The sequence below is a fragment of the Pan troglodytes genome, chromosome X, assembly GCF_028858775.2.
Source record: "Pan troglodytes isolate AG18354 chromosome X, NHGRI_mPanTro3-v2.0_pri, whole genome shotgun sequence".
Lineage (NCBI taxonomy): Eukaryota > Metazoa > Chordata > Mammalia > Primates > Hominidae > Pan > Pan troglodytes.
Window position 1 is genome coordinate 108921913 of NC_072421.2, and position 8513 is coordinate 108930425.

The 8513-nt window shown below is 34.6% G+C and overlaps 1 pseudogene; it reads right to left on the bottom strand.

The window, feature by feature from the left end:
• Positions 1 to 2835: 2835 nt before the first annotated feature.
• Positions 2836 to 2931, bottom strand: LOC112207173 (U6 spliceosomal RNA; annotated as a pseudogene).
• Between the last annotated feature and the right edge of the window lie 5582 nt (positions 2932 to 8513).

The following is an 8513-nucleotide window of genomic DNA, read 5'->3' on the forward strand; positions in this document are numbered from 1 at the left end:
TTTTCTTGAAATAAAAACTGGGATGATGCTACAGGGTAAATAAACAAACAAACAAAAAACCCAGACAGACAAGCAAAACAAAAACAAAAATCCCTAGTGAATATGTAATGGAAAAAGAAAGTTATAAATGCCATCACAACCATATGAACAAATTAACTCCAAATGAGTCAAAGACTTAAATGTAAGAACTAAAAACTAAAACTCTTAGAAGAAAACGGGTTATAAATCTTTGTAACTGACCTTGGATTAGCCAATGGTATTTTTAGATATAACACCTAAAGCACAAACAACTAAAGAAAATATGAATTGGATTTTATCAAAATTTAAAGCTTTTGAGCATCAAAGGACACCATGAATAAAAGAAAAAGACAACATACATAATAGAAGAAAATATTGGCAAATTATATATTTAATAAAGGACTTCTATCCAGAATGGATAAAGAGCTCTTTCAACTAAACAATAAAATGACAAACAACCCAATTTGAAAACGGGCAAAGGATTTGAATAGATATTTCTCTAAAGATGACATACAGGTGGCCATTAAGCACGTGAAAAGATGCTCAATTCCATTAACCATCAGGGTAATGCAAATCAAAACCATAGTGAGACATTATTTCACAGCTACTAGGATGACTAATTTAAAAAAATACAGACAATAACAAGCATTGACGGAGATGTGCAGAAATTGAACCCTCATTACTGGTGAGAATATAAATTAACACAGCCACTTTGGAAAATGGTTTGGCAGTTTCTCAAAAGATTAAACACAGAGTTACAACATAACTCAGCAATTCTACATTTAATTCTGCATAATCAAGAGAAACACAAACACCTGTCCACATAAAAACTTGTAATTTTAAATGTTCATAGCAGCGTTACGCATAATAGCCAAAAAAGTAGAAACAACTGTCCATCAACTTTTGAACAGATAAGCAAATTATGATATATCCATACAATGGAATATTACTTAGCCATAAAAAGGAATAAACTACTGATACATACTACGACATGGATGAGCCTTGAAAACATTATGCTAAGTGAAGGAAGCCATGCACAAAAGGCCACACATTATAGGACTCTATTTATATGAAATGTCTAAAACAGGCAAATCTATAGAGACAAAAAGTACATTAGTGGTTGTCTTGGACTGGCGGTAGGGAGAAAGGAGTGACCGCTAATGGGTATGGGTTTTTCAGGGGTTGTTGAAATGTTCTGCAATTATATAGTAGTTAGTGATGGCTGCACAACCTTATAAATATACTCAAACTCATTAAATTGTGCATTTTAAAGGAGCGAATTGTATGGTGTGTGAATTGTATCCCAATAGAAAAACTATTTATAAAAATTTATACATAAACGTTTGGAGCAACTCTGTTCATAATCTGCAAAAAAATAAAAACAGCCTAATATCCTTCAACAGCTCAAATAAACAGATAAACACTCTGAGCTACATCCATACAATAGACTACTACTCAGCAATAACATCAATGAACTACTGGTAAACACAACAACTTGGATAACTCTCAAATTCTTATGCTAAGTAAAAGATGTCAGTCTCAATAGACTGCATAGTGTAGGATTCCATTAATATGGCATTCTAGAAAGACCAACAATAGGGACAAACAACATAGCAGTGTGTGCCAGGGGTTAGGTGTGGAGGGAAGGTGTGACTACAAAAGGATAGCACAAGGGAGATTTGAGGGGTGACAAAAGTGTATTTGATTCTAATTGTGGTTCATACAAATTCTAATTGTGTTGTTAACACAAATCTGTACATATGTTAACGTTCATACAACTATACACCAAAAAGTCAATTTTATTGTATGTTAATTTAAAAATGAAATGTTTAAATATGGCAAATTTTTATGATTGCATAAAACTCAGTGGTAGGTATATGGGTGGTCCATCTAGTTTTCTCTGTACATTTTTTAACTTTTTATTTTTAAATAATTCTAGATTTACAAAAAGTGGGAAAATAGTACAGAAGCCCATGCACCCTTCACTCAATTTCCCCCAACGGTTGCAAATTAGAAAACTGTAGTACGATATCAAAATCAGGAATTCGATATTGGCAAAATATATATAATTCTATGTCATTTTATTTTGTGTATATATTAAGTGCAGCTGCCACCACAATCAAAATATAGAACTGTACCATCACCACAAGGCTTGCTATTGCTACCTCTTATTAGTCACACCCAATACTCCATCCCTTCATCATTCCTAACCCCTGGACACCACTAATCTGTTTTCCAGCTCTGTAACTTTATCATTTTGAGAAAGCTATGTAAATGAAATCATACAACATGTAACCTCTTGAGATTAGCTTTTTTTCACTCACCATAATGTTCTTGAGACAACTGCTAGTTGTTACATGTATCATAAATGTATACCTTTTTATTGTTGAATAGTATTTCATAGTAAGGATATACCACTGTTTGTTTACACATTCACCTATTGAGGGACAATTTGGTTGTTTTCAGTTTTGGGCTACTACAAATAAAGCTATGTGAACAATCGTATACAAGTTTTTGCACAACCATAAGTTTTCACTTCTCTGGAAATGAAAAGCCTAAGATTGCAATTACTGGGGTCATACGGTAATTGCAATATATAGTTTTATGAGAAACTGCCAAACTGTTTTCCAGAGTGGCTGTGAGATTTTACATTCCCACCAGCAGTGTATGAGAGATTCAGTTTCTCTGCATCCTCACTAGCATCATCTGTCATGTTTTTTTTCTTTAGCCATTCTACTAGACGTGCAGTAATATCTTGTTGTGATTTAAGTTTGCATTTTTCTAATGTCTAATGATGTTGAACATATTTTCTTTGGTGAAATGACTCTGCCCCTTTTACCCATTTTCTGGTGCAGGGGCCATGCTAATCTTGTCTGTATCGTTCCAATTTTAGTATATGTGCTGCCGAAGCAAGCAGACCTTTTACCCATTTTCCAATGAGATTGTTTATTTTTTCTGATTTTGAGTTTTGAGAATTCACTGTATGTTCTTCATATGAGTCCTTTGTCAGATACATTGTTTGCAAACATGTTCTCTCAGTCTATAGCCTATTTTTTCATCCTCTTCACGTGGTCTTTCACAGAGCAGAAGCTGTTAATTTATTCATTTTTTCCTTTATGGATTGTGGTTTTGTTGTCATGACTAAGAACCCCTCATGAAGTCTAGGTCCTAAAGTTTTCTCTTATATTATATTCTAAAATTTTTATAAATGTATGCTTTACCTAATTCCTATGATCCATTTTGAGTTAATTTTTGTATAATGTGTGAGGTTTAGGTTATGGTTCATATTTTTTGTCTATAATTTTTGTTCATGTGTCATTTTTTGTTCATATTTTTTGTTCTTTTTTGTTCACATGTCATTTTTTGTTCATATTTTTTGTTCATATGTCTTGCTCTAGCGCCATTTGTTGGAAAGAATATCTTCCATTGAGTTGCTTTTGCACCTTTGTCAAAAATCAGTTTGATATATTGGTGTGAGTCTATTTCTGAGTTCTCTATTCTATTCCATAGATTTATGTATCTATGCCTCCTTCAATATCGAAGTCTTGATTACTGTCGCTACATAATAATTCTTGAAATTGGGTATACTGATTCCTCCCATTTTATTCTTATTCTTAAGAATTGTGTTGGCTATTCTAGGTCTTTTGACTTTCCATATAAATTTTATAATAATCTTGCCTATATCTATAAAAAATCTTGCTGGGATTTTTGATAGAAATTGTGTTAAACCAATATACCAATTTGGGGAGAATTGACTGTATTGAATCTTCTAATCCATATACAATATATGCCTCATCATTCATTTAGGTTTGATTTCTTTTCTTAGTATTTTGTAATTTTTAGCATACATGTCCTATACATGTTCTGTTAGACTTTCACTTAAATATCTCATTTTTACAAGATTGTGTATTGGATTGTATTTTAAATTTTGCATTCCTCATGTTCACTATTAGTATCTAAAAATGTAATTGATTTGTGTATGTTGATCTTGTATCTTCCCACCCTGCTGAATTCACTTATTAGTTTCAGTAGTTTTTTGTCATTACCTTGGGATTTTCTATATGGATCATCATATCATCTTTAAATAGAGATAGCTTTAGTTTTCCCCTTCTAATCTCAATGCCTTTTATTTCTGTTTCTTGCCTCATTGCACTGGCTAAAACTCTAGTGCTATATTGAGTAGCAGTGGTGAGAATGGACTTCCGTAACTTGTTTCTAATCTTAGCTAGAAAGCATTCAATCTTTACCATTAAGTATGATGTTAGCTGTAAAGGGCTCTTTTGTAGATGTTCTGTATCAAATTGAGCAAGTTCCCCTCTATTTATAGGGTTTTCTGAGGAATTTTTTAAAAATTATGAATGGGCATTGAATTTTGTCAAACACTTTCTCTGTATCCATTGATATAATCATATGATTTTCTTCTTTATTCTGTTAATATGGTTTATTACATAGATTAATTTTCAAATATGTAACATTTTTAATGTCTGATATATTTCTTCATAGTTTTTTTCTTAACTTGAAGCAAATATGAAATAAGGTACTTTTCTGTACTTCTTCAAAATAATTTAAAAATTACACAGACTTGTAAAAACAGTGTAGGCAATTAATTACTCAGAAAAATGTGTGGCAGAAGGACATACAGCTTAGTAGTCAAAAAGAGAAACAATTTATAAAGTGTAGCTCAGTAGTACTTAACCCAGGCTTCACAATAGAATCAGGTGAGATGCTTTTACAAAATACTTTTAACTATGATTTCATTGATCTGGTGTGGTCTCAAGCATTGCTATTTTTCAAAGCTACCCTGGTGATTCTAAAGTACAGCCAATGTTGAGAACCACTGGCATTGTGGAATGAACTTAACAATGTGGACTTTAGACTCAGATGTAAAGTACCTAGTAGTAGGTATGATACATATAAAGGATATATTTATCAGACTCAGAATATAGAAGTATCTCGTACAACTTACGGGAAATATTCATAGAAAGCGAAACCACATCTGTTTTCATCCTCTTCTTCCTGCTGGTTAAAATGTGAATGACATAATTTGTGCCCAAGCAGCCATCTTGTACCAGGAAGTGGAAGCCAGGTATTGAGAATGGCAGAGCAACAAGATAAACTGGAACCTGGTGATTACAAAACAACCATAACAGCCCTGGAGAACTTCCTTACAAATGTTATTTAAGGCATAGAAAAATAAGCTTATACATTTCTTGAGCCCCTATTATTTATAGTTTTTTCACTGGCTCTCTTATACCTAATACAAAAGAAAAAATGTTAAATATAGTCATGCTTTACATCACTGTTGGTGGGCCAAAAACTGGGAAGAATCTGAAGGACAGGAAGTAGATAGGCTCTGATTGAACAAGGAACCATAGCACAAGGCACATATGGGAGAGTATTCTGATAGATGGTGAAATTATCCCAAGAGTTCTCCAGACCAAGAGGTGAAACCTAGAACCAAGCAGTGGTCTTAGAGGTAGCCACTTTGTATCACAGGAAGAAAAGCCAAAAAACTCAGGCTCTTTTTATCCCTCTACTCACCACATGGACCAGCAAGCAGTAACAGAGGAATCTGTCTTCAAGTGAAAGCAGTAAGTACAGGAGCTTAAGGCTGTGAGACAGGGTAGTGCCTTGGTGATGATGATGGGCAATGGCTAAGAAAATAACAGTATTCATGAGAAATAGCAAAGCACATATAGTCATCAAGGTACCCTTCCTTATGGCATGTTCTCCATCTCACTCACTCTCACTGAAAATAGTACCTCTGTCTGTTTCCCCTATTATCTGAAATAAGTTGCATAACCAGAGGAAGCAGACAGTCTAATACGATATCTCAACTACAAAGAGAAGCATATAATAAGAGACTTGCCAAACATTTAGACAAAGAAAATTCTATGAAATATAGACAATAAGCTCAACAAATTAAAAGACTTCCACTAGAGAAATAGTCCTAAGAACACGAATATACAATGATAATAAACTCAAAATGATAAGATATCACATCCATGAAAGATCAAGCAATTATGAAAACAATAATAGGCAAATATGAAAACTTGAGACTTTTAAATGTAAATAATAGATCAAATTAGAGGCATGAAGGACCAATCAAGACATTTTCACATTTTTCTAAAAGAGTTCCATTGAGTAAAATTGGAGAAAATGAATGGGGAGCAATATTTGAAGAACAGCCAAAAAGTAAAACCTCTTCAGAGACAAAAATCATTAATCCACAGATTGAAAGGACCCTCTGATTGCCAAGCAGGATGACTTATGAAAACAAGAAAAGTAATTTTTTTTAAAAAGACTTAAAATTAAAGACACCACAGTGAAATTTTAGAGCATCAAGTATGACATGAAAATACTAAAAGCATTCAGAGAGAAAATAAAGACCACCTACAATGGAACAAGAATCTGTTTGACATCAGATTTTCCATTATCAAAATCACATGCAGGAAAGCAATGGAGCAATATCTTCAAACTGTTGAGTTAAAATAATGCTGAAACTTGAATTTAATACTGAGCCAAACTATTATATGAGTAGGAGGGAGAAATTAAGACATTTTGGATATATAAGAACCCAGAAAACTTACCACCCACAGAAACCCTCAGAAAGAATTGTTAGAGAATATACTTCAGCAAGAAGAAAAATAATTTGTGGAAAGTAGTTATGTTAAGGGAATAATGCTTAATAATTTATGTATTATTTATATAATTAAGAACTAATTTTTAAAATGAGATATAACCTATCTACCATCTGGGAGAAAATTTTGCAAGTGTAAGAGCAGTGAAGTGTGTTACCCATAAATTTTACTTAAACCAAGAAAAACATAACATTTTTATTTTGCCTCAACAAAGGGGATATGAATGCTTATGTAGCTTTTCCAGCCATTTAGAAGAGCATGAGGGGTGTCTGTGGTCACTGGCCTAAGTTAATTCCCAGGAAACAATTTCCAGAAAGTACCTGCTCATCTATAGCTAGTCCCAGGGATCATCTCTGGTCTAAAATATCCTTGTATGAAGCAAAGTGGAAGTGGTTCATAAACTGAAAGAAAGCAGAAAACTGATCCACACAATAGTGTACTCAAGAGATTTCATTCTACCAAATAGTTTCTGAGCTTCTCCTATGTGCCAGACTCTGTGCAAGGGGGAATAGAGAAATGAGAAGACAAATAAAGAAGAAGTGCCAGATCCTGCTCTTTGAAGAGATGGCCTTTCTGCTTCAGTCTTTCAGAAAAAAAGAAGAATTTTTAATGAAGCTATTACATCAAGGATAGCAGTAAGAGACAGACCCAAACTACCCGTGTTTTAGGAATCTCAGTGTGGTACAGACCATGGGAAGATTTCGCACCTTGAAAACCTGAAAGCAGGGAAACCATCTAGAAGCTAATGAAACAATTACAGGCACTTAGTGAAAGTAGCCTTATAGAAGTTGAGAGGGATAAACATCAGAAATTTGAGTAAGATTTCTGTAATCAAATCCTAGATATTCCATCTTTTATTGCATATTTAAAATATAGTTCTTCCTGAGGAAACCATGTGGTGTGGTGGAAAAAGTGTAGACTTTAACTGTATGACCCCAAGAAAATTACTTAGTCTCACTGAGCTTCAGTTTACTCAGCTATATAATGTGGATAAGAATAGGGTCAAATCTGTAGGCAATTTGTAAGAATTAGATGAAATAATAAGTATAAAGTTCTCGGCCCATAGTTGGTGATATTTAATAATAGGCATGATTTATAGACCTGTACTTAAAAATTACCCAACAGACACGTTATTGAATTTTTGTGTGTATGTCACCTATTCCAGTTACTATGGCTGCATAACTAACTGCTCCAAAGCTTAGAAACATGAAGCAATCATTCATTATTATCATGGATTCTGTGGGTTAGAAATTTGGACAAGATGGCAGGCACGGTGGCTCACATCTGTAATCTCAGCACTTTTGGGAGGCCAAGGCAGGCGGATCACGAGGTCAGGAGTTCGAGACCAGCCTGACCAACGTGGTGAAACCTCATCTCTACTAAAAATACAAAAATTAGCCGGGTGTGGTGGAGCACGCCTGTAATCCCAGCTACTCGGGAGGCTGAGGCAGAAGAATCGCCTGAACCAGGGAGGCTGAGGTTGCAGTGAGCTGAGATCACACCACTGCACTCCAGCCTGGGCGACACAGCAAGACTCCGTCTCAAAAAAAAAAAAAAAAAAGAAAAGAAAGAAATTTTGACAAGACACAGTGAAAATAACTTGTCTTTGCTCTATAATGTCTGGGCCTCGGCTGGAATACTCGCAGGCCAGGGACTGGAATCATCTCTAGGCTAGTCCACTCACATGTCTGGCAGTTGATGCTGGCTGTCAGCTGGGGGCCTCGGTTGCCTTCCATAACCGAGCATCTCTATTTGATTTCTCTACTTGAGCTAATTTGGTTTGTCTCACATTATGATGGCTGGTGTTGGAGAGAAAAACCTTTTCCCTACCCTCTAATTTCAGTGTTTTGGGGC